Source organism: Anomalospiza imberbis, chromosome 5 (genome assembly GCF_031753505.1).
Source record: "Anomalospiza imberbis isolate Cuckoo-Finch-1a 21T00152 chromosome 5, ASM3175350v1, whole genome shotgun sequence".
In the NCBI taxonomy this organism is placed as follows: domain Eukaryota; kingdom Metazoa; phylum Chordata; class Aves; order Passeriformes; family Viduidae; genus Anomalospiza; species Anomalospiza imberbis.
In genome coordinates, this window is record NC_089685.1 from 24,444,822 (window position 1) to 24,471,992 (window position 27,171).

Consider the following 27,171-nt stretch of genomic DNA (forward strand, 5'->3'; position numbering starts at 1 on the left):
TTGATTGTTCATGATTCTCACCTGGGTTGCAAGAAGGTTTGAAAGGAAGGCTTCTCTGGTATTGAAATTTACACTTTTTTTTTTCCACAGAAATTCCATAAAAGCTGAAATTAAGAACTTACTATATTTAAATATGGGCTTTTATTTCCTGGGGAGGAAAAAAAAAAAAACCTGTAGTGAGTCTGTATTTTTTCTCAGGCTGCTTTCCTTGAGAAGTCCTCACCCAGATTAACTTACAAACAAGTTTGTGATATTGCTGGGCTTTTCCGCAAATCTGAAAGAAAATGTGACAGATGGGGGTGCAAAAAGTTGAGTTTCAGGTGACTTCTTTTCACTTCAAAAGATTTCCCTGTCACTTTCACTTAAAACCTCATTGCTGTACTTTTTCTGGCTTGAAATGGACCAGTAGGGGCCATTTCAGAAACATTCTATAGGTGACAATTTTGATAAAAGAATTCCAGAAGGGATGTAAGGAGGAAAGTGCGAACGTCTGATTTTCCTGCGCCCCCGATTCCAGCAGTCGGTGTTCCCTCCAGCGGCAGACTGCGGGCAGGGCTGGCTGCTGGCCGTGCTTAGCCCGGGGTGCTCTGCTGCCCCATTGCTCCCTACATCCCCGGGTGCCTCGGCCCTCGCTCCCGCTCGGAGCTCCCCACTGAAATCGGAGCCCTAAGCATCTTCGCCCAGTATTTTCAGGGTCTTCTTCATAGCAGCAGGTTGTGCCTGGTGAGGACAGTGGTGTTAGGGAGCAGTGGAGTTTGCTGTCTCTAGGACGAAGCTGCCAAAATCTTACCAAATATGGCCCATATTAAACGCACTCACAGAGTGGAAAGAAACATGGACTTCACACTGGTTATAGAAATATGTTCTTCTATCTGATGCTCTTCCATATCTTTACCTGGAAGGAAGGTGTGGTGGAGTGAGTGGTTTGTTTGCAGCTGTATTTCAGCTGCATGGATTGCAGGAATAAATTTTTTCCTTTCAGGGAGTTTAGCTGCATGACAAGCCTCATGAATAACATTGCAAGCCAAAATAGGATAACATGAATGACACTAAGTTTCACTCCAACAATCTCAAAAAATAATTAATGTTCCTGTTCTAGCATGGCATGCAGTTATTTATCATCAAGAGGGAACTTATTTGTGATTAATTTGTCATTTCCTTGTCACTACATGACCAAAGATAGAATTGCTGGAGTGCAACATGGCTAATTATTCTCTTTTGATTCTTGTTCCTTCTCCTCCTAGACTAGGATAATTTGACAATCAGTGGAGAGCACATAGAAATCTTTTTTAAGAAGAGGTATATCTGGGGCATGTATTAGTCGAGGGAACTTATAGAGGACATCAGGCTTAGAATTTCCTTGCTGAAATTAGATTTCCATCTTCAAAGGAAAAAGTGGGACAGATTGTTTACTCAAGGCAGGCATATAATCAGCGTGGACTGGTAGGTTCATACTGGAAATGTCCAGCTATTGTAGGGTATATTCCTGCCTCTCTTTATTCCCTAGATAGGCAATCTCTAGGAAGTCCTGGGGAGGTGCTCTCCATCTTGCATTCCCCTCTGCCTGTCTCTGTCCTGAGAACAGAGCCTATGGCAGTACTCAGCCTGTAGGTTCTGTATGGAATTTCTGTGTTCTTTCAGGTAATTTTGGAGGGACAGAGGTCATAGGTAATTTGGTCATCTCTTTGTCTTGGTAATAATATATTTTTTTCTTCTATTTATTTCTATTATCTTATTTTCTTTCATTATCATGCATTTGATTTAAAAATGCATGTTTTTGAAAATAAGCAAATCTGTTGCAATACATTGCTAATGAAAGCAGTGCCAAAAAATGCTGTATCACATATGTTCTCTACATTGAAGACTGTTAGTTATGGCTACATGTCTAGAATTTTCTTTCTTAAGTTTTAGAAATGCTATTTCCTAGCATAAGGTCTCTTCCAGAGAGACAGGTGCACACAGTCCCATCAAGTAGTGGCTAGGACGCTGAAACACTTCATCCTACTAAATATTCCACATCTCTGTAAAGGTCTGCAGCATATTTTCTTAATCCTGAGTGCTTTATTGTACAAAAATAGATCCAGAATAAAGCATTTTACAAGTAACTAGTGATTTTGTTTTAATTTTGATATAAACCTGTAAATTTGGAAGTAGCTTTTTATGTAATCAGACAACACAATGACTCAGCAGTTAAACCCCAGCATCTGCTACAGCAGCACATCTTGGGAGTTTCTAAGAAGAACTAGGTTGTTATCAGTTTATAAATCAGTCATTGAATAAAGAGGAAGTAACTAGTAAGTCAAGTGGGGAAGAATAGAAAAAATTCTGTAACAAAATAGGTAGTAACTAAAATGTCCATAATATTCCCTTCTTCCTACATCAATATGACTATTGAGACAATAAAAAATTCTGAAGAAAGAGACGAAGTCTCTTGTCTCTTGGAGAATGCTCTAGAATGTCCTGTCACAGGAGCCTCTATGTAATGTTACAAGCTAGACATTCTGGCTCATCTCTAAAAGCTTACAATACATTATGATGTTGTATGTAGGACTAGACACAAAACCAGATATGTTATGAAGAAGAAAATTATTAGGCACTATTAACAGTGTCCTCAGTTTCTGCCATTTGCTGATAATTCTTTTCAACTTTTTTGATAGCTGTTATAGTATGAGGATTTACTTTGCAGTGAGGTTAATCTATAGAAAAGGGAGGTTTGAGGTTGGGAGAATGCCTCCTCTTACAGTTCCTTCACAAGATTGTGCAAGCCAAGTGGCATCTTGAGGCACAGTATTTGTATGTGTGGGTGGGAAGTTGGATATCTAGTCAGGGAATTTTCCGGTGAAGCAATATAGTGAAACTGTGGGAGTAGAGAGGGGTAGTGAGGATGGAAATCAACTAAAATGACATCCTGGGGGCCTATAACTGACATTCAATGAGATTTTGTGATGTCTAATGTTAAGATGGCAATGTGGCCTCCAGTGCACTCTCAGCAGGGGTTGGAGGAACCCAGGTGGTTCCTGTACACTCGTGGGGTTCCAGTCTGACACCTTTTGTGGCCTGTGGAAAGGCTATGGCTTTGGCCTGACTAACAGCACTACAAAAACTTCATCAAGTGTCAATGTATATGTTGTTCACTTGGCCTTCAATGTCAAAACTCAGAAACAGCAAGCAAACTGGGTGTAGCAAAGGTTTTAGAAACCAAATATGTGGTTATGGTCTCTCAAGCTTTGGATTTGAATGTTGTTGGCAGGTGTGAAAACCTACAAAATGGTTCAAATGTCAAAACGTGTTGATCCATATTTAGGGGACAAATAGAAGCACTTGAGCAGGGAATTTCCAGGACAGATACATTGCTTCTTATTAGCATACTCTACAAACTCAAAAGTTATGAAATGGAAGATTCTGAAGAGCACTGAAGTGCTGGCAGGTGGTAGGCTTCTACAACTACATATCCTAGAATTTTCTAATGTGGCAGCATATTTCACAAATATGAATTGGCCCTGATCGTACTAGATATGTTTCTAAGAAACCCTCATACTTCAGAAGTGTCCCAACCTGACTACATTTTGAGTATTTTGAAGCATATATTAGATTTTAAACAAAGGAAAATATTTTGTGAAAATTTTGTCTGGAAAACAGTTTCCTATGGAAAAGATAACATGCCCGAGGGAAAACTTTGTAAAAGCTGCCACAAACTCAGAGAAATGGTTTGTAAACCTCCATGAAGTGATTAGTCTTTCTCTAGTCAGAGATGCCTTTTTTGTGTGCAGTAGACATCAAGTTAGTGATTAAATGAGACTTGACATATAGAGTTCATTTCCTGAAAGCTCCTGAATTGGTTAGAAAAACATCTAAAACTCATATAGACAAAAAATATATTTCATCACCAAATACAATAGAGGAAAAATTGGATTTGGAGCCATTTGCAGAGCAGGAAATATGTTTTGCATCCTGAGTTTTAATAATGAAATTGCAATTGTTATTTTCTGTATCTAACCATCACAATGCCTGTTAGGCATATCCACATTTTACTGAAAAATCGATAAAATATTATTGTCTGGAAAATGACACAAAGTGTGTATTGATTTGCTGCAACACTTTAAGTGGTTAAAGATACAAAAAATGCTATTAAAATAGTAACATATTTAATTTTTGTAAGTACAGTAGACCTTGTAAGAAAATAGTGATCAGCTGTATTCCTTTACATTTGTTTTGGTATTGAATAGTGTTGCTGTTTGTTAGACTAACACATGTATTAGTTTTTTTATCATATGCAGCATTGGACACTTGCTAAATGATACTGTGCTATTTTTCATGGACTCCTTATCAGAATTATGTTAGAGGAGAAATATTTTATAAATATTTCTTGTTTCTAATCTTAAAGTAATATCCTGGCATTTCTTTGAGAGGCTGACAGTAGTCAAAATAGTTACACTTATATATTAGTCATCATTTAACATCTCTGTTTAATAAATGGGGAACAAGTTTTCTGTAAGAAAGAGGAAGTCACTTTGGTTTATATAGCATGCCCTTGTCTAAGGCAAGACAAAGTCATTTAGAACTGAAAGAGAACACGTTCTGTCTGAAAAGCCAATACAGAAAATGCATACAGCAAATAATGTGCCTGCAGCATTACTGAAGGTAATATTTTTCAGAATATTTCTCCAAGAAATAGAAACAAGAAAACAGATATTAATGATTGAAATATATTACTGATTAAAATCAAAAGAGATAACTTCACTGCAGCAAGCTGTGGCAGCTAAAATGTTTTTCAGTTATGTGCTTGTATTACAGTGATGTCCAGAGATGTTCTGAATTGGCTGGAGGTCATTGTATTGGTCAAACAGGAAAAGAATTTTATTGCCATAAAATGCTTTGTATCATAGTTTAAGGAGCTAATGAAGTGAGAAAACTAATGTGTTAAAGGAGAGAGTAACGTCTACACCGATGTGTTTCTCTCTTTTATGAAGATGCTGTGAAGTTCCATATTATGTATAAATTTTGCATGTGGTATGCTGAGTACATTGATGTTAGTACATGGCTATTGTAGTGTTTCCAAAGGTTGGTGTTCAGACACAGTTCTGTTCTTGGCTGAATCACATTCTTAGATGTATGCTCTAGAAATCATAGTTGCAGCAGTGTGTGCAGGTGCACTCCTCAATACTCGGTTCTGGCTGATGCTCAGGCCTGAGTCAGCTTCTTGTCCTCACTCCAGCTGTGCATCCCCTTCTGTGCTGAGGGTGAGAAAAGGGAAGAGCAACGAGAGAAAGCTGTGGCTGTTCTTGTGCTGCTGTCCGCTGCATTCTGCAGCTGGGTCAAGGCTGATGGCTCAATCCTGTTCAAGCTTTTTGCAAGGACAGAAGAAGCAGGAGTGGCTTTACATTTACACAGAATTGGTTTAGATTAGATGTTAGGAAAAATTTGTTTACTGTGAGGGTGGTGAGATGCTGGCACAAATTGCCCTGAGAATGTTGCCTAGAATGTTTAAGACAGCTTGAATGGAGTTCTGAGCAACCTGGTCTGGTGCAAGGTGTCCCTGCTCAGGGCAGCGAGGTTAGAACTAGATGATCTTTCGGATGCCTTCCAATCTGCACCATTCTATGATTCTGTAAGCTCTGGTGCCGTCTTTGGGGCTACACTTCTCCAACTGAGTTTTTCTGGAGGAAATACTTCCAGCAACATATAACTTATACTGTGGAGGTGAAAGGATAGATAATCAGCCTAGATCCCTCTTATCTTTCTTTTTTGTTGTACTTTTGATGAAAGAACAGCAAATCTTCTGTGGGCTTTTGAAAGATGTAGAATCTGTTGTAATGATTTTATACTCAACTAGACTCTGGCACGCTGACTTCCTCTCACCTCTTGGCTACAAGAGGGTGGTAGCCAAGTAGGTAGGTATAAATGCAGGACATAAAGTTGCATCATTCTTGCTGATGTTGGTCAGAAGTTTTAGAATGGCATAATGACAGACACATTGTGTTATTTACTGCTTGTAATAGCTGGCCTGGATACAAGGTAGTAGGAAAGTAGTCTCTGACTGTCAGAAGTTTCTCAAGCTGAAAGAAATAGCTGAAGCTAGATAAAAGACAGGAAAAAATCAAATGAAAGCTTGTTCTATAAAACCTCTGATGTGGAGGAGGTAACGAGGTCCTGATTCTTCTTTGGTCAATTTAAACTTAAACTCTGTTATTAAAAAAAACCAATCCAGCTTCCCCTCCACCCCTTAACCACAACCCCAAAATTGATGTTTTATTGCCATTCAGGTTCTGCAAATTTGACAGAGGCAGGAAGCCTATAAACATGCTACTGCCCCCAGAGTGTCCTTAGAATGGGATGTCTCATAAAAATATACACATTCAACAGTTTATTATGAAATTCTATAATTGCTTTCAAAAAGCAATCTGAGATGGTTTTTCTTTTCTAATAGCAGTCACTTCCCCCATATTTTCCAAAGTACTTGACTTATTTTTTAATCAATAGCTATAATTTTTAGCTTCTCAATGCATCTGAAAAGCATTATCTTTCCATGACATACCTTACCACGATCCAAAGTAACAATTTTATTATTTTACTCAGCTAAAAAATTATCAGTGATTTTTTCAATTTATTTACTCTTGAAAGGAGACTACTTCCAAAGTAAACCCACAAGGAAGGATGTATTTATATCTCCTTATGTTTTAAAAGATCAATGGAAGAATTTTAAAAATAATGCAACTTTAGGCTATGTTTATTCATATTACATGAGTGCTATTAATGACATAAGTGGAGCTACTCAAGAAGTGAAGCACTGTTAAACATGAACAAAGACATCAAAACCATGCCCAGAATGTGTGGAAGATATGCAGTGTTCTGTAATTGCTCAGTTTCTGGTAATGGCTCTCTGTATATGGAACAATGGGTGTTTGGTTTTTTATCACAGTTTTTAGCAGCACAAGATGACAATACTGAAATCTCCCACATCTATATTTGGACCGTACTTCCTTCTTTCAAATGTCACTGCGTATTTTTAGACATAAAGAAAGGGGGATCTAAATTCTTTCAACATACTGCAAGACATGTGATGTTTAAACATGCCCATTTAAAATTGACCCTAAATGTAGTTATGATTCTCCATCAATTCCTACCGGGGAAATAAGTCCTGGAGTCTAGAGTGGGGACTTGGCCTCCAAAAAGGAAATTTGTCTTGCATCCAAGGGTTTGATCTTCCCAGAGTGGAGATGCCCCTCCACGTGTGTGCCATGGCCAGGGAGGTTTAGCCTGCATGGACATTGTTGTCCTCCCTGCCATTTTTGTGCATGTGCGCGTCGTGTCAGCACTGAGCTCAGTGTCACCCAGCTTGTGATGTGGATTGAGTACCTGGAACTGCATAGGCAGAAGTAGGCAATATATAGGTGTGTGGGCGCAGAATACATATATCATCTCCTTATGTGTATAGGGTGCAGCACATCCAGCTCTCTATGGCTTTGAAAAGAGCATTGGGTGGGAAGTGTCATGAATCCTACTTTTCTCTTTGCTTATCCTCAATGACCAGAAGCCTTGTCCTTATTGTGTAAGAAGGAAGAAGGGTTATGTATGCATTGACCTGAAAAAAATCTGTGCTGTTAGTTGGAGAAGAGATTATTGCAGGACTGAATGCTAAAGAGCTAATGTAAAAATGAAGTTTGATGTAGATATAAGAAGCTCTTTTAGTTTCATGTATTTGAATTCCAAAATGGTATTCTTTTTCTTGTTATTTTTGTGTGGACTAATTTTTTTTTTCTTAACCACATTTTTGTCAGTATGTTTTTCCATAAGATTATCTCTATGTTGTGTTTGAATGACTCACCATTGTTTTGGGACCTTTGTGACCCTTTTCACTCTAACTTTTGCAGTCTAACACAATAAGTTTCTGCATTTACTTTGCTTATCTGAGAATATTAAAAAAAAAAAAAAAGGTGCTGCATTCTTTGTAAGACTAAGGCATTTGTATGGTAAGGTAATATATGGAAAAGGTGGGAAAGTGAAAGACATCAAGGGTCTGGAAGGGAGAAGAAAAGCCAGGAAAAAAAGTTATTTTATGCATAGGTGCTGCCTGACTTATGCAATAAAATAGCATAATGATAAACTGTGAATATGTACATAAGATATGTTTATCTTGCAGCCTAGATTTTAACATTACCATTTTGCTTTAGCCTAATTTTACACTCAGTTTTCATAAATAAAGGTATATAAATAGAAACAAAAAAAAGTGTAATTTCCTTATGCAAAGCATTTAGCCCGGTATATGCATGCCATTTTCTTTTCTGATGAAATACCAGTTTTTCTTTATTTTTTTGTAACTTTATGTATTTTGTTCAACTGCTCTCAAAATTCTCAGTGACTGTGTTAGGAACCAAATGTGTTGTATGTGCCTGCTACCCAATGTGGAAATTGATTGTGGTTGTTCCATACTGTGAATGCTGTAGTCCAAACAGAACAGCTGTTTACTGACCAGGTACCACTCTCTAGTTAATAATAGAAGAAATATCTATGATAGTTTTATTTTATCACTTGAGCTTAAGGGTGATGTCTGTTTGCACTGACTTGTGTCTTTCACTCTGCCACTTCCAAGTCATTCTGCCATTTTAGAAGTCATTGTCATGTTCTTGCCTAAATACTCCCATTGCTTTTTTTGAAATTAATATCGTCATAGTTAAATTTCTAAGTTTGATAATACCTCATTGTTTTCCTGTAGGTTGACCTTTTTTTTTCCTTTTTGCAACATTATTACTGATGCAAAATGCTAATTTATAGTTATTTATTTTTTTCCCTTCTTCCAAATAGTCCTACTGAAAATAAGACAGAACTTGACTACTGGCTTTTCAGAAATGACTCAGTTTTCTCCTCTCCTGATTACAACAGTTTTACTGCTATGAGTTTTTCTGTCTTCTCAGATGTCTCACCTGCTTATGACACACAATCAGAAAGATGTGATAAAGGTGGCATTTTGTCACTTTTTCAGTGTCCTGGATATGGCCCATTCACTGGAAACTCTTTTTGCAACTGCAGCTATCACACTCCTTTGTTTTTGTATTTTCCCATTCTGACTAAGTTTTAGGGGAAAGGGGGGAGACAATGACCTCATTTGAAAGTACATAAGGAATCCACTGATGGAGAAAAAGATATTATATTGGAATTGCTGAAGCAACTTAATCTCTCTTGAAACCGGGTTGAGGGCAGGATTCCATGTTGGCAAATACTTTCCAGAGTGCTATGTTGACAGAAAGTGAAAGCAGAGTGAAAGTGCAGATCTAAGATGTTTGAAGTATAAGTCTCTGGGGTAAAAAGTTGTGTATGGTATTTTTTGTGTGTGAGCACTTGAACATCATGTGAGTGAGAATGACTCAGAGCTGTCTTTCCTCAACTGAATAAAATATCATCACATTTGCCAGTAACATGTGCCAGCCCCTTTTGGTAAACTTAGGTTATTTATTCTATAGTGTGGCATGTGTTAATGCAAAGTGAGATAGCAAGTATAATTTATAGAGGAATAATATTGTTTGGAGGTCTGCATGCTGTTAGAGTAGTTGAGATTAAAAGAAAATAGTCACTGTCTTAAAATCATGATATGCAGCTTCTAAAAAACACTGTTTCTAATAGACATATTTGTCTAATAAAATTGAATAGGCAGGGGAATTTTCATGTTATAAATATAATTATAAAGATTATAAATATAACAGTACTGCTATGTAAGATGCAAATTTTAATGTGTGCATATAATTTCATATATGATATGAATATTACATAAAATAAAAGCAAGTGACTTCTAGTTTAGTAAACATAGTAAAAAGATAATAATAAAAACTGAACTTATGTGTAGGCTAAGGCCTGCACATGTTGCCACTGATAAGTGTCTAGTTTTCTATGTAGATATTTCTTTTACTGGCGCTTTTAAAAATAATATTATACAAACATCCATCAGGAATAATATGGATACAGTTTATCACATTGCAGATCTGGGGAATGGGTGAGATGATTTCCTGGTGGAAATTCAAGTTGTTGTTTTCCATGATTTTGTGAATGAGAGGCTCTAATTTTTCTGATTTTTGTTGAAATGCTGGGAAATTTAGTCTAAAGAGCTTAAATAAAAAATAGAAAAATTACTGCATGTGCAAGACAAACTGAAAAGGTCAGGTATTTGTGTAAAGAATGCAAGATTTAAAGTCTGCTTACATAAACTTCATGCAGATTTTTAAAAACTCTGAACCTTTTATATTCTTTTCATGTTTTTACCTACTAATCTGCCATCTTGTTTAGGATCTAACAGCGGAAAATCTGGCCGCAATCATATGCATGTGCTCCTCATTCCATGCTTGGAAAAAAAAAAAAAACAAACCTGGCAGATTAAAACCAGTTACTAAAGAAGGCCTGTGTGCCTGTGAATTCTCTAACTTTCTGCTGCTTCCTGGGAGGGTTATTCCCTGGGATTCCCTGAGCATCCTACCCGACTTTGTTCCAGTCTTTTCCATAAGCATCACTTTTCCCATACATATATCAATCATGGGCCAAGTTACAGAGTATCAACACATTGCCTTCAATATGTATGGACTCTAAGGATTCAAACCAGGAGGTGCTTTATTTTTTGTTTTTGCTGGTTTTCCTCTCTCTAGCTTTCTGTGGTTCAAGTGTGATGGCATTCATCAAACTGGTGCTACCCTGTCAGTGAAATGGCAATAGCAGCTCCCTTTGAAGGGTGCTTTTTGTAGCCTCTTCATGCTTCAAATAGCTCTAGGTGCCTGTGCTCACTCCCAGCAGGTTTCCCAAGCACAGCTGGTTACTGCAGAAGCACTATCTTGCCTTCAGAACGACAAACAGGCCTATCTCTTTGCATCAATATTCACGCTTTGCATAAGCCCCTTAGAAGAAGATTTCCATTTTTAATAGTTTTAATTAGCATTTACGAAAAACTGGTCTCACATGATATAAAGCAACAGATTAAATTTGTTAAGTGGATAATAATAAAATGTGGGTTGATTTGTTTCACCAGAGTTTAAAAGGCTTTTGCTCAATGGGGCCTCCATGTTAATTCATTAAGCATGCTTTAGACCTTATGGAAATTTTTTTTTATTTAATTAACACAGATCAAACTCCCAGGAGATTTTATGTCCTCCACAGCAGTGTGTGATAGAGACAGTAATTTAAAACTTATTTATAGGTCTTTGTGTTCATTTACTTGAAAAAGGGATTAAAAATTTCTATGAAATCATTCTAATATGGCAGAAGCTACTGAAGTACTTTAGAGTAGGAGCCAAATGTGCTTATAAATGATGGAAGAGCAGTGGCTAAGACTGGGCTTCAGAAGTCTGGTGTTTTTTTTTTTTTTTTTTTTTCCTGACAGCAACAATGGCTAGTCCCTGCCAAGCAAACCAATTGAACATTTTCTCCACAGATTATTTAATCCATGATGCAGAAACAGGCCCTTGAGTTGGGTCCCAAGACCTCTATCCCTCCTTCTCACAATGTTCATCAGTGGGCCTGGCTGAGCTCTTAGTGTAAAACATGGGATGAAAATTTGTGGTGTGGTTAAGGCAATCTTCTGGGTAGTAATGGGTTGTTGGTTTCAGCCTCAGCAGCCTGAGGAGGTCGTGAAGAGCTGCTGGAGCACTGTAATAACATCTTATATTTTCTCAATAAAAATAAATCAGTTCTAGAGAGTTTTTTAGAAGAAGAAATTTTTAGAAATCACTTCTAGAGACTTAGTACTTCTCTCAGCGTGATTACTGCCATTTTTCATTGAAGTCAGTGATTTCTAAGTCTAAGAATGCATCACAGATCAGTTCCCTCCTGTCTGTTTTTCATAGTGTTGTGGCTGAACTGTGGTATCCAGCTTCTACATGAAAATTGTTTCTCAGATACTTTGAATTAGAATCAGAGGGAAAAAAAATGACTTGCCTACAAAAAAATGAGAAGTAGAGAGAGTATTCATTGAAGAATATGATAGCAAAGAATGGGATATATATTCCCAAATAGGTTCTGTAAAGCATATGAGAACCATGGAAGGAGATCTCAAAAAAGTGTGCAGTGTCTAAATTCTCCTTTATCATGTGTCCCATCAGGCTGTTTCTGTTCTCAAACAGGGTTTTGAGAGAAAATGATATGATATTGCAATTAAATAATATATTGTCTCATACACAAAAGGCAGAAGAAGATCAATTGCATACAGCATTTTAGTTCTTCCAAGCCAGGGACCAGACTGATTCTTAGTGGAAGCAGATGGAACAGAATTAAGATATGCTTTACTCAGGAAGTTCCATAATATCATGTTTAAAAATCCTTTAAAGAGATGGGATTTGCTCTGGGATTCACACAACTTTGTGTCCAACTGTGAGCTAGACTTGCTTGATCTCCGTGGATATCTGGTCAATATGGTCAGAATCGCAAGGAGAGTGATTGAACTGACCAGCTTCTTCCCATGGGAACTGAATTACTCTTGTGTTGCTGCCTTGAAATCACTGACTGTAATGGAAGCTTAGAGACCTAATGCAGTGAGGATTTCTTCAGAGAGGTGCTCAGACTGGTGTCTCTTAATCTTGAACCTCAACCAAAGAGTCCTCTTGATAGACATGATTTTTGAACAGTTGTTACCTGAAGTACTTCTGTAGCTGTGCATTTTAATCTACATGATCTGATGTAATAGATGAGTGCAGGTTTTTACATTTTACTTTGACTGTACTGATGGCTACTTTATACTCTTCAGAGTTCAGTAAAGATTTTTCAGTAGTGGGTAGAATTCTATGTATGCTGAAATGCTCAATGATGAGAATTTTACTATTCCACTCTACTAGCAATTCTCCGAGAGGTGCTGATGCTATGTGACAGTAATCAGGCAGATCTATATTTCAGTACTGAGATATGGGATCACTGTCATTCTGTGTTCTTTGATCATTAGGAAAGCCTGAGCTCTATCTCCTTTGTTGTTTTAGTAAAAAACAAATGTAAAATGTGTGGGATTGTGCAAAAAATACAAAATGTGTAAGATTGTGTTGGAAGGTTGCTGCTCCCTCCAAGTTAGATTTTGTACATCTCAGAAGTTAATCTTAAGTTGTTGTTGTTATTATTATGTCGGTGTTATGATTATTATTCTGATCTGTAGCACTTTGCAGATTTCAGCAATATTCCTGGGGGACTTTTTGTGTTGCATACCTTAAAATGAGCAATTATGATCCCAAGCATTATAAGGATTTTCTCTGTGCTATGCCTTTCAAAAAAGCATTTATTTTTGTCTTTGAGGACTTCTTTTTGCAGCTCCCAATGATTACTGTCATTTCTTCTTCACTGCTTTTAATTATTGGGAATATTTTTATCTCCATCCAAAAAAAAGAGGAAAAAAGTGTGAAATTAATCTTTTTAACATGTTCCCAGATTGTAATGATTTAATACAGGGTCTGAGGCCTTCCTGAGGTCTAGCAGAACATCTGGTGGTCTGATAGATTTTATCTTGGAAAAGAGAATTATATGTGGGAGAAACCCCTAGCGAGGTAACTAACCGAGCTGTTGAAATTGAACTTTCAAGGGAAATACATTTTTTTAAAGCCTAAACTTTAATTTTAAATGATGTATTTTCCAGAAAATAAAATTCAGAGTCCTTCAGTTTCCCTAACACTTAAACATATACTTATGAGTGAGAGACACAGAAAAATTTTGCCAACTTCTGTACAACTGATGAAGAGTATTCCTGAATCTGGGCTTCTTATATCCATGATCAAAACATCTGCTAGGAGAAAGAGTGTTGGTTCAGACCATCTTTCAGGTTTTGTTAATAACATTTTTTTTTCTGGAAAGTTCATTAAAATCCTATGCACAGCATGGTTTTTTGAGTTTCATCTTTCAAGAACCATAAGAGTTACAAAAAGATAGAATAAAACTGTGGAGTCTAAAGGGAAACCCACCAAATCCCATCTGAACTCTGTGCCATAATACACTTGAATGTCTCATAACATCATGAAATAATACTGTTTTAACCACAAGAGTGTAGTTAGGAATCCTTATTAAAAGTATAATTGGGACTTTTAAAAACACCCTCACTACAAGTGTTTATACTGAACAAAATACCAATTACAAAAAAAATGAGGTATTTACCACCTTCCTTACATGTTCATAATAATACTTTTATTTCATTTGTTTATACTGTTTCAATATGGGAAATTAAAAATAACAAATGGTAAGTTATATTCCCAACTGCCTTTATGTAAGTACAAAAATTCTTCTGGTTCAGCAAATTGTAAGGAAAGACCCCCTTCTCCTATTTCATGACCTCTGGATAAAGTAAAACATTCTTTGAGTTTCCTGCAGGAAAGGCCTTAGGCTTATATATATGTCACATATTTATACAAACTGAACTCAGGTTGTAAGTTCCTCATCCAGGACCCTGGATCTGTATGTGTACATCAATCTGTGCACGACTTTAAATTCAACGCAGTGTTATCTAATTGGCCTGTCGTGAGTTATGGTAATCTGAATGTCCTTTATTAGGGTGAAATTTAACTTAGTGTTTTCTTGGTTTCTAACTTGTAATTTTTGAATGGTGACGTGGTGATGTTCTTGGAAGTAATGTATCCCCTTTTTCCAGACATCATATCTTTTGCTGAGGCACAGACAGGACAGGCCACACTTACCTTTTCCGATGTTTGTTTAGTATTTCCAGTCCTTTTTTTGGCTCAGTGGATCAACTCCTTTGCAGGTTTTATAAATCATGACATGCCTCCTTCCTTTTGAGGCTCCTTGAAATGCCTCTGCGATTTCCAAACTACTAGTTGGAGGAGCAGAGCAACTACTTAAAGGGAAGGTTTTGGTAAGTGGGACTGAAATTCATCCCATCTAATTTTCATCAAAGTGTGTTAAGCATTCAGTCTAAACTTTTGTCTAGACTTCCTTTTGAGAGGATGGGGGGATAAGAAGTAGAAAAACTCCTCCCAAGGTGAGTAATTTTATCCCCTGAAGTTTTAAAACAGACATGAAATGAATCATTTTCTATGTCTCTATTAAGGAGCCTAGATGGCGAGCTTAGACCACACATGAACTTTCAGCAAGATGAATGTAGTCTGGAAAAAGATGAGAAGGATAAATAAAGCAGAGCTCAACTCTGTAGAAGAGGATAATGAGTGGGCTTAGGTAGTCAATGGACTTTCCCGTCTTTATGGTATCAGGACACTTGAACCACTGAGAAAGCACATGGCTTTCTAATAGGGAGAAGACAAAGCAGAGAAGTTAGGAATGTGGAGGGAAAAAATTATGAATGTAACATGACAAAAAGAAAAGCTGAGGTTTTTACCTTGTCCACCAGATAAACTCCACGGGGTATCAAAGGGGACTTCTGTCTGCAGACAGGAAAGGGTAGAAAAAAAGAGATGATCTGATATATTTGGCAATATTTCCACTGCTTGATGTCTGCAGAAGGGGAACCCCCAGAGAGCTTTAGTCAGCCTACCACGTGAACTTCAGGGAGGAAATGTTCTCCTTTTACATTGTCATACATCTCTTGTGTGCAAGTTACATTTTGAGCGCTCTGAACACTATTCTACCACAAAAAAAAAGTCACGCAAATTTTGCACTGAGTTAATTCAGATACTCTGGCCTAGTTTTGGACAAAATCCAGACAATCAAACACCTCAGCTCTCGTTTTGGACATATTGGGATGCTTCTATGAATTTTAGAGTAGAGAGGAGGCAAAAGTCAACCCTTGCACGTTATTCAGGGCAACGTTGACTCCGTGGTAACTTCATTCTATTTGTTAGCCAACGTAAGGTGCGGTAAGAATACATAAATAAGACTAGTTCCTAGAAGCTGATACTCTCTCACAGACTAACACAGCATTAGGACAGTTGCATGTTGTCTCTGCATTGCAGTCAGGGATGCTGAGAGACGCAGCTCTTTAGGGAATTGAAGGTAACAGAGGAAGCCAGCAGTAAAATTGTTGCTGACTTTTGGACTAATGCCCAAGCCATTTATCGCAATTTGTTTGGCTTAATTTGCTTGAGGCCTAAGTGAAAAGCATCAAACTGATTGTACTTCACAATGTGCTGACTGCAGCTAACTCTGTGTAGAAGAGGATGCACTGCATTACCCCATTTGTTAAAGGCACACAGGATTGAACGAAAAAGAACCAGGAATTGCATCTGGCCTATGTTTAGCGAGGGTCGCTACCTTTTCAACGATATTTGTGGCATCTATGTTCCTCTGTTTGATTTTTCTGCCTAAGCAAGAAGCAACTGAGGCTTCATGTTGCTGTGGGAGGGTGAAACCATTTGGTGAGGCAGGGTGATTGGAGCAGGAGCAGCTCTGCTCCCAGTATCCTTGTGGTGCAAGGTGGGAGCGAGGGCAGGTGGAGGGGTGGCAGCCTCCCCAGGCCTGTCCCACAGCCTGGCAGCCCAGCCAGGGCAGCTCTGATCTGTCCTGAAAACATGCCAGACCCCAGTCCCCATCCCTGCCTTGCCCCTGTGCAGCCCAGAGGCCAAGCCACAGAGCTGCATAAGTGGGAGATGTGGGAAAGTTTTCAAACAGTGAAAATTCAGGCTGACTCCTGAGTTTAGTGCCAAAGCCTGGGCACAAACTACTGCAGATGACAGCAGTCGGGAACTCCTTGTGGGCCAGATGCTCATAAGGGGACGGGAAAGCTGCTGCAGTGGGGTCAGTGAAGACTTTCACTGGCACAGGGGAATTCCTTTGTTGCTTTTCTCCATGAAGAGAAAGAAAACAACTGAAAGTTTTGAAAATATTTGTCTCTATTCTCTTTTACTCTACTTTTTACTGCTTGGTGTTTGCTTCTCAGAGTATTGTAATACTGTTTTTTCACCATCTCTTGTTTTGGGAAAGTACTGATCATCAGGGCTACAGAGAAAAAAACTTGAGAGGAACCACCTGCAAATTAGGCTCTTAATTGTCTTTCTTTCCAAAATCAAACCCTACACAAACCCTGCAAGATTTCTGTCATAAAAAACAAGAAAAAAGCCTCTCAGCAGCCTTCTCAGCCAACTCACCTTTAAGACTCCCATTTTTCCGCTATAAGATTTTTTCAAACCTTTTACACAAAAGAAAAAACAAAAAACCCCGAAGTCCCCTGGTAGCAAAGATTATCTGACTTGAGTTCTGGAAGTAACAAAGTTACCTAACTAACTGTAACAAATGGATGGCAACAAGGGCACTGGGCTTTGTTTCGCTATTTCTTACATCTATTAATTGTTTGTATTGGCAAAATTATGATGTCATTGTCGCTGTGAGTCCTGGTGGCTCTGCTGCTGAAACCACTGGACGGTTGCGGGCCCCTAGTCAGTGTTTATCATAACTCCCAGGAACGAGTGAGTTGCAGAGTACTTTGGGGTTTTTCTTTCTCTCTGGTATGGAAGCTGCTTATGTAGACAGCACTAACATTTTAGCTGATCCCCTGAGCGTCAGAAACATGCTGCTAAATGGTTCTAGTTTAAGACCCCGTTTCCTTTTACAAATCCTTATTGCATCCCTCCAAATGAGAGGCACATCAGTCCTCTGCAGTGCTCCTCTGTGGCTGTGCTTACAGCTGAGGGGTTGCACAGCCTGAAAGCCTCGCAGAGCTTGCTGCATGTCACAAAAGGCAAAATTAGTTCTAGCTCAGTTTACCTGCCTAAAAAGTCTAATATGAAAGTATTGTTTCCAACCTGCTAAATTTTGGGGTGGTGGCAAAGGTTTAAAATTATATTTATAGTCATTCCAGATTTTGGTCTCATTTTACCTTAAAGATCCATTAAAACTCAAATTAGGCAAGATTCCTACTGTTAGCTCAGTCAGCTGTGAAGGGCTCTGCAAAACTCTTACACATCCTTTGAAAGTAACTGAGTGAGAGGAAAAAAAAAACTGCTAGGGCTTCCCTTTTGATATAGAAGGATTTGTACAACAAGGAATTTAATTTGTTTTAAGACTCTGATCACTTAAATGTTTTCAGAGAAGAAAGCATACATGATTCTTAATTTCTTCCTAAATTGGGAAACTGCTATATCTTAAGCACAGAATTAAATTATTGTGTTCTTCTTAAGGATCTGTGTATTGCTAATCTTCCACATAAAATGAACTCTAGCGTGAAAGTCATTAATCATGATATCTTAATAATATGCACTTCAAAGGAAATCCCTACCCTTTCAGGTTACGAATATCCGATCAGTGAAAGCCAACTGTACTGTGACTGGCTGGGGACATCTAGTGGAGAAAAAGTAAAATACTAAAAATGCTGTAGCTCTAAAATCAAAATCAGGACTTTCACGACTGAACAGAAACTCACTCTCTTTAAACCCTAAATTAAAAGTTTCTGGATGAAATAAAATTGTTTCGTATTTGTAGAAGATTCAATTGTGTCTTCATAGTTGTCTTTAAATAATACTTTATAATTAATTTAATTTCATTATGGATGTAGGAGGTTTTTTTTTCCCCTATTGTTTAATTTATCTGACAAGTAAATTGCTTACATTTATTTTGGATTCCTTGCCTAACATAAAACAAAGATAATGTTTGTCAAATAATTGCCAGATATTTTTGCCAACTATTTTATTAATTTTGAGATGTTGGGATGGAAGATGTTATAAGAAGTATGTACAGGTAGCTCTAACATTCCTTTCTTAAAATAGAATAATAGAATTTAGGCTTTTTAGAATTAAAGCATTCAATTAAGTGGATTTGTACTACTCATACTACCAATGTTATTACATTTCATCTTTGACATTTTTTATATGACCTTACAACTCAACTTGGTTTTGGAACTGTACTGCCATACTAGCAAGAAAAATGCTTACTTTGACTACTTCAAACATAGATTCAGAATCCTGAGTCTTTCTTAGGGCAATTTTAAATATCCAGGCAGTGGGATATTGACTTGCAAGGACATCAATGAGAGCGGCGTTCCTTGAGATTGGCCAATTGAAGGAGCCTGTAGGTTTTAGAAGCTACTTGGGAGTGCCATCAAAACAATTAGTGACATGCCATTATGATTATGGACAGGCCAAATAATATTTAAGAAACACAATAACCATCCTTCCATCTATCTCACTACACTTAAATACTCAATTCACTTAGAAAGAAACCCACACAGGTGTGTACAGGTAGGCTTGCAATATGCTAAGTTGCTTCTTATGGAAGCAGTCCGAGACTGATTTTAGGAGCCAAAGCCAAGGAAACCACCTAGTTCCGAGCAAAGTTTCAGACTAGAATGCATGGGAGAGCAGGTGTTATGGTATGATCTTAGAATTCTGGAATAGCTTGGATTACAAGGGACCTTTAATGATCAGCTAGTTCCAACTCCCCTGCCATGTAGAAAACCACAATATGGGATGCAGCTAAACTGAGCCATACCAAGGACCTGTAGGGAAGTAGTACACCACCAATATATGCTGATTTGCATTTCTGTTGGTGAAAGAGAGTTATGTTTTTGGTCAATAGCAGCAGTAGTTTCAGACAGGGACACTTAGTAATGTCTGTGTAAAGAAACGTGGAAACCCAGCTTGTGTAGCAACCACCTCAAGGAAGAACTGGGCTACTCTGAGTCTGAAATCTGAGAGAATCAGGAAACAGCAACTCCTTGGAGGTAACATTCAAGCTATTCTACTCAGTCTATATTATATTATTCTCAGTGCATCAAGAGATCTTTGGATAAAGAGAAAGGTGCCACAGATTTTTAGTTTAGCATAGAGTTTTTGAGGTCGTTCTTCAGAATGGCAAAATTCTGAAGGGGAAAAGTCAAATAAATGTACATGAGCCCAGAGCCTTAGCCATTGGGAAGTTATCCTAAAAAGCAGTCTTCGAGAAGGCAAGTAGATTGAGGGAGTCCATAAGCAGGAGTAAAATTTACTCCCTTAGAATTGTAGAAGAGTGTCCTTCCTCTCTCCCACAAATTGAGCAATTGAACTAGCAAGGTTCTCAACAGTCCTGACTACTGTTTTCCAGAGACTACTGAGAACTGTCTGTGGTCAGGCACTATTACTATGGAGTTCTACTGTAAGATCAGCAAAAGAAGATACTCAATTTTTTATGTATTGGAATCTATGGAATTGTGATAAACTGTTCCTTTATCTGCTATTTGTTTACAGGAATTGTTTTCTGAAATCTTCCCTTCTGCATTCTTCAGGTCCTGGGTGAATAGTAAAAGCCTCTTTGGAGGAAGAATCTGTAGTGAAGGTCTAACAGTTATTTCAATTAGATTTTAAGCCTGAGAGAAATGTAAGATTTGCCAAGATTCTGCATCATATAGCTAAATCATACACTACTGAAGTCCAGCTCTTACTCCTGTGAGAACCAGCCCATTGGCATCACTAAGTAGCTAAATACTATGTTTTGGGGACTTTTTCAGATGTTTCACACTGAGAGAGTTTAATTTATACCTCTGATGAAACTACACTTGAACCAGGAATAGTTTGGGTACGTGTGTGAGTGGATTAGAAAAGAAAAAAATTCATCCTCTGTTAGACAAAATCGCACCAGAGATTTTTTCCTGGCTGTAGGCAGAGTCCCTCTTGGATCAGTTGACCTCTTTAATAGAAGAGTCTGTCCTTCCATTAAATCAAAGGGAACAGAAGTCAGTCCTGTAAGCAGGTGGTTTTCTCTGGGTGATGTCCAAGGTCAGACTTCCTAACTCTTGTCTGAGTTACTGGGGAAACTGCCCATGAAATTGGAGACACTGTGAAGGTAGAGGCTAAACAAGCTGTTCACTCCCCTGCTAGTGTTATGAGGACTCAAGACTAATGTGTCTTTGTGAAAACAGAAAGGCTTAAATTCTCACTCTCAGACTGATGAGATTTTAGACAAGCTACTCAATGCATTCTTCCTTATGGAAAAAAGGTAATTAAGTGCTGCTGCCTTCTAGACTCAGTTTCAGCATTGGGTGAACCAGCTCATTGCAGAGAATGAAGGTATTTGCTCAATGATACATCATCAGCATCTTGTTTCTATCGAGCAAAATAAAATATATTCCCTGGAGTAAGGGTGGCTTGGATCACATTCACGATCAGGTGCTGATTGCAAAAGATGAAAAACATTAAGTTAGTTTTTTAGGACTGGTTTATTGAAGTGGCACTCAGTGATTCAATGCCACATGTAGGATAGGTGGGATTTACTGAGTTGAGGTGCTTATCCCAGGGGCGTGCCTGTTCCCTTTTAAAACATTGAAATTGTATAGGAGATCTGTGCCCTTTTAAAAAAACGACTGGCTTAGACAATAAAAAAAAAGACAACATTTTCTGAACTTGTTATTTTGAAAAGTTTTCACATGAAAATTAGAGTAGCAAAGCATAAAAAATCCAGGTGTTCTAAATTCAGATTTTGACTAAACTTCCAGACATTTCTCAGTCACAGATTTGTTGAAGTACTGTGTTGTGGCAGAGTGCTGTGAGGCAAAGGAGATAATCAATTGTGTACTTGGAAAAATAAGAAAAATCTTGCTTGACAAGAAAGTTACTTGCAACTGTTGAAAAAAAGGCTCTGCAATTCTTAACTCTTAAAATATGGAAAGCCTGACTATATTTTTGTCTAGTCACTACTTTTTTTACCCTGTTCTGTTTAAAAGACTCATTTTTAGTGTTCTAGCTAATTGGTCTGAAAAATCTGACCATCGTTACTACAAATTTCTTCATGTTCTTCGTGATGTAAAGTGTTTTGGAGATGCTGCATAGATTTTTTTCAAGAATAAATGAAACAGCAGTCTAGTGAAATCTTGCTATAATAAATCAAGATAGAGTAATCAGTATAGGACAATAGTGGGAAAACCAACCACATAGTGTACTGGGGATTTTTCGACCCTGTCATTCTCTTTATCAAACCTACTCCTTAACACATCAAATGGAATGTTTCCAAGTAGCCTGTTCAAATACTTAACCATCTTAAAAATTAAAATGTTCTTACTGATAGCTAATCTTTTTAGCTTTTATCAAATCTGCAGAGGGCAAAAAGAACAGTGGGTTTCATACTATCTCTAAAGCCCTTTCACATACTGAAAGAGTATTTCCTCTAATTTTTTTTTTTTTAATAAAACCAAATATTTCTTTTAACAGATTAAAATATCCCATTCTTGTCTTAAATCAAATGTCTGATTCTTGGAGGTAATATTTTCTGTCTTTTATATTATTCTATTGGACTGGTTCCCAAAGGAGAAGTAATCTCTATTACATTACAGTACCCAAAAATGAGCACTCCACTCTAGGTGACGTCTCCTACACTAAACAATTGTGTCTTGCATGTAATGCTCCTCAAAATTATGTCCTTGAATATTTTTTTACAATGGTATCACATTCTTGGCTTAAATCAAATGTCTGATTCACTGAAAGCCCAAAGCCTTTTTTCAATATGGCTGAATAGTTAACTATTTCCCTATTGTATTTATCACTTGAATACTCCTTACTTAGCACTTTATTTAGCCTATACTGAATTTTACCATGTTGATTTCAAGATGTGCCTTTTGTTTATTAACATTACTAAAACAATAAACCAAGTTCTGCTGGACATTTTTAACCTGTTCTAGTTTGAACAGCTCTGCAAATGTGACAAGTATGTTCTCTAGTCAGTCATCCAAGACATTAAGGAAATTACTGAATGCAGTCTGCAATGGATGTCTGCAGCCTGTCACTTGGTTTCTTCTCACAACTGAGCAGATAACTGTAATAGCTACTTTGTGAGTGCATTTTCTTGAGTAGTTACACACCTATTTACCAAAGTGTATCAACTTGTACTCTGTATTTCTGTATTTTGTGAGCAAGAATTGTATTTAAAACAGTGCCAATAGCATTACTAAGTGTACTGTCTACCAGTATCTGATCAAATCCACCCTTTGTGAGTGCTGAAGCAAAAGATTATACTAACTTTTCAGCCTTTGCTATCTGCTGTTCTCTTTCTTTCCTTGTTAAGTACTAGGTGTTATTATCTGCCTGTTCTCTCATTCCTAAACTGGTTTTCTTGTTGAGTTTTATGTTTCTTGGTAGATAAAGTTCATGTTAATTTCACCTACACTGCATGTTATTACTTTATAGTCTTTCATGTATGCTTGTAGGTCCTTGTTCCAGCTTGTGTATTTCTTATTACATTTTTGTTTCTATTTAGATTTTTTCTTTCATTTTTCTAGTCTCTTAAAGAGCTTCTGATGGAGCCATGTTGGTTTCTTACTGTGCTCCATGTTTCTTTTACATCATGAGAGTCTACTATTTTATCTTTAATATAGTCCCTTTCAGTAACTGTGAACTCTGTTGCAGTCTTTTTTCCCCCCTAGAATAACTTCCCAAGAGACCCCACCTTCCAGTTTCCTCAATCTGATGAATTCTGCTTTTTGTTAGTCTCCATTGTCCTTATTCACCTGCTGTGATTCCTCCCTTTTTTAGATTTGTGAACTCCCTAGTTTTGTAATCACTTTAACCGAGATTACTTTCTACCTCAAACGTCTCAACTTCTTAGTGCCTTCTTCCAGCTTCCTAAATGACAGTTGTCCTCAATATGTTCTGAAAGCCCACTAGACTTTCCTCATCCCGACATTATTTTGCAGAACTTTTATGTGTATGATTCAAGTCTCCCATAACAAGTAAGAGGGCACCTTTGGATGCTTTTATTATTTGCAAATAAAAAAAAAAAAAAAAGAGCTACCCCAAAATGTACCAAGCCACACTCTTCTAAGTCCTTCTGATTAGATTATTTCTGGCATATCCTTATTATGACATTGCCTTTATTTTTTTTTTTTTTTTCACTTTAACCTTTCTCCTTGAGATGCTCAATGTACCTGTCACCTCTTCTGGCAGTTGAGCGAGGATCTACATTTTTGATGTACAGTGTGACACCTACTTATTTTTCCCTAGAGCCAGTCATTCATAAACAAAATGTACTCCTTTATCCCAGCAGTTAAAGGAAACAGCATGGAAACATAACCATTACAGAGGAGTCACAGGCAGCTGCTTAGTCCAGCTGGCACCCTTTCTGGGTCATGTGCAATAGCTACCTCAAGAACTCTAGTAGTTCTAGTGAAAAAGAAGATTTCAGAAACTTCTTGTGGCAAGCACATTTCTTTCTCTCTCAGGATTTTTTCATAGAGCAGCACAGAAAGAGAAAACAATTTCTATTTCTGCTCCTTGTTTTTCCTATGTGGAATGTGTTTTGAGAATTGTTTACCTGGGGTGATTGCTTGATTGGATTTTGGTGAGGATTGTTTGAGCCTGATGGCCAATCAGATCCACCTGTGTCTGGACTCTGACAAAGAGGGTCACGAGTTGTGAGTTAGTTAGATATGGTAGTTAGAACAAGTAGGTTTGTAGCTTTAGTATCTTCTTTTTATATAGTATATTAATGTATTATACCTTATTTATAATAAAGAAATCATTCAGACTTCTGAACTGGAGTCAAGCATCATCATTTCTTCCCACCGGGTTCACCTGCATTTACAATACTTCCTCAGTTTTGTCATACACTTTTCCATGTTTTTTTCTCACCAGAAGGAAAGGTTTAAACAAGCTTGAGGCTTAGTAAAGGTGTAAAATTAGTTTGTGGAGCAAAAAATCCCTTTAATTATTTACACCATACACAATTGTGGTGAATATTCCATCCTTAAATCTAGACCTAACTAGTATGGATCTGGTCAAAAGATCTTATAATAAATGGGGATTGTATTATAAACACCAGATTTTAGGTGAGAAAGGCATGGGAATTTTCCAGCAGAGTGGATTGAATTTTTTTCCTTTCAAAATTCTAACCTATTTCTGCTGAAGTGTGCTCTCTTTAGCTGTGAGCAAATTTATTCCCAAAGCTACAGGAATCTTCATAAATTTGGTGCATCTCTCTAACCTAGTAGGGGTTATTTGGATTGCTATGAACAAGCCACACCAATCTTGACATCATCCTTCTCCAACACTGCAAGGTTTTTTTATAATTTTATGATGGAAAATAAAGCCTCTCCCTGTCTGGTAAATAGTTTTAATCCAAACACAGAGCTTCCTTGGGATTATTGCATGATTAGGGAAAAAAATTCAGAGCATTTATCACAGTGTCAGAAGTTGTTCATGGTATCTCTGGTTCACTTGCACTAAAAAAACACAGAATCACTGAATGGTTAATTTGAAGGACCTCTGGCAATCACCTAGTCCACCTTCCTGCTCAGAGCAAGGTGAGCTAAAGCACACTGCCCATGGATGTGTGTCCATGGACTTTTGAATATCTCCACGGATGGTGACTCCACAACCTCCTCAGGCAACCTACTCCAGTGTTTGAACAGTAAAAAAAAGGTTTTTCTTACATTTAATTGGAGTTTCCTTTATTTTGATTTCTGCCTACTCTCTCCTGGGCCTGTCTCTGGGAAGTCTGGCTCTATGCTTTTTACTCCCTGCCATCAGGGATTTAGACTTCTGTAGGCTGACTAGTCCCAGCCCTTTCAGCCTCTTCACCTATCTTATCATCTTCATGGTCTCCTGCCTTGCTTCTGTCAGTAAGCCTGTGTATGTCTATTTTTCCCTGTGTCTTCCTTCTTGCCTCTTTGAGGTTAACATTTGCTTTCTTCTAGGAAAGATGATAAGAGAGGTTTCACAAATTATGTGCTACTAAGTCACATGCACCTATGTGTTTTAAATGTTCCCTAGTCTGATCCTCCTCCAACAAGGGCAAGTCTTGTTGCTCCAGAAAAATGCTATGAAAAGAGTATCCAGATTGTGATGGGGAACCAGTTTTATGGTATACAGCCCATTTTAGAGATGTGTCCACAAAACAGACTTTATTATTTATTTCAGCTTTACTTTTAAAAACCAAACAGAAATACCCCTTGATAAAATTCAGTCCAATGACATTTCTTTTATGAAAAACATAAGCCTATTCAAAGTAAAATGTATAAATTATATCCTCTAACAAAACATTATTGATATAAAGGTAGGAAAAGTCATATTATAATATGAAATTTTCTCCTGAGGAACATGCTAGAAAAACCTTAACTTCATTCTGAATAGTACTGAACAAAACATTATTCTTTCTGTAGAAATACTGGACAACATGTATCAGCAAGAACATACTTGATGACAATTCACTGATCCATACATTCACAGAGGATACATAAAGCTAAGTAGGGAAATTGTGAATATAACTCTGCCTACTTATTTGGACTTCTGAATAATTTAATTGTTATTTGCATGTCTGTTTCTCTTATAATGCAAGGTTGAAAGATTTCATGTAAACTTCAGATTATTTGGATTTGAAAAATTTACACCAAGGGTAATGCGAGAGTTGGCTGAGAACTGCTTTTGTTTTTGTTTGTTTTGTTAATGTGCCCTTTTGCGAAACTCCCTGCAGCCCAAGAAATCAAAATGAAATTCCAAAAATAATCTTTTAGATAAGAACATCATCTCCTTAGAGCATGAATGTCCTCGCTTTGTAGAATACACAGCAGCAACCAGGAATGATTAGCTGACTGTGGCTTCATTTTCTCCAGATGATGGAATGGTTCATACTTCAGGAAGATATCCAGTGCAACATTAAATAAATGAGTGAAATACATGCTCATCCTCAGTTCTCCCATATGCTTCTGCAGGTGAATAGCCATGACTGGGAGCTATGGATACAGGGAGTGCTGCTTTGGTGTTATTACAGTCTGCTATCATTCCTAGAACCCATGACTACCCTTAGTAGTTTGGACCACAAAGTTCTGGAATCAGATAGTCAGGATGGGAGAGCAAGAATGGTGATTTATGGCAGACTTACCTTAAGAGGGGTGGATATCTTTCCAGATGCCAAGTTGCAGTCTCCAGTGGCAGCCTGCTGGCAGTCCCTGTGCACAGGTGGTCTGCTTAGGCATGGGGTGGGTCCTTGTGGATATCTGCCCACACAGGACACAGGAGTGCAGGGGAAAGTTCTGGGCAAGGAATTTCCCATTTTGCAGCTATACCTGGGCTCGTGAGTCAGAACACTGAGCTTTTCTCCCCTTAAAAGGCAAGATTTAGTACTTTCTCTCCAAGTGATTGCTGTCCTCTCTCCTTACTAAAAAACTGAGAGGCTAAAAGCCTGTCTTCTTTACTTGGGCCAAAATCAAAGGAAGTAGAATGAGGTTCTCAGTGAGTTTAGATGGGTTTGGATTTATAAAAGACATACTTTGTACACCAAGTATACATTACTGATTAAAATGTACTGATGGAAAAGGAAATGCAAGTAATAATGCCATAAGGTTTTATTCAGAAGCTGTCTGAAAAAACATCA

The 27,171-nt window shown here is 37.6% G+C and overlaps 1 protein-coding gene across 2 annotated transcripts in view; it reads left to right on the plus strand.

The window, feature by feature from the left end:
- Positions 1–4,523: 4,523 nt before the first annotated feature.
- Positions 4,524–27,171, plus strand: part of TFEC (transcription factor EC) — a 127,727-nt gene continuing 105,079 nt past the window's right edge. For both annotated transcript variants that reach the window (XM_068189921.1, XM_068189923.1), the window contains exon 1: positions 4,524–4,641. The gene's annotated coding sequence lies outside the window, so the exon portion shown is untranslated. The remainder of the gene's footprint in view (positions 4,642–27,171) is intronic.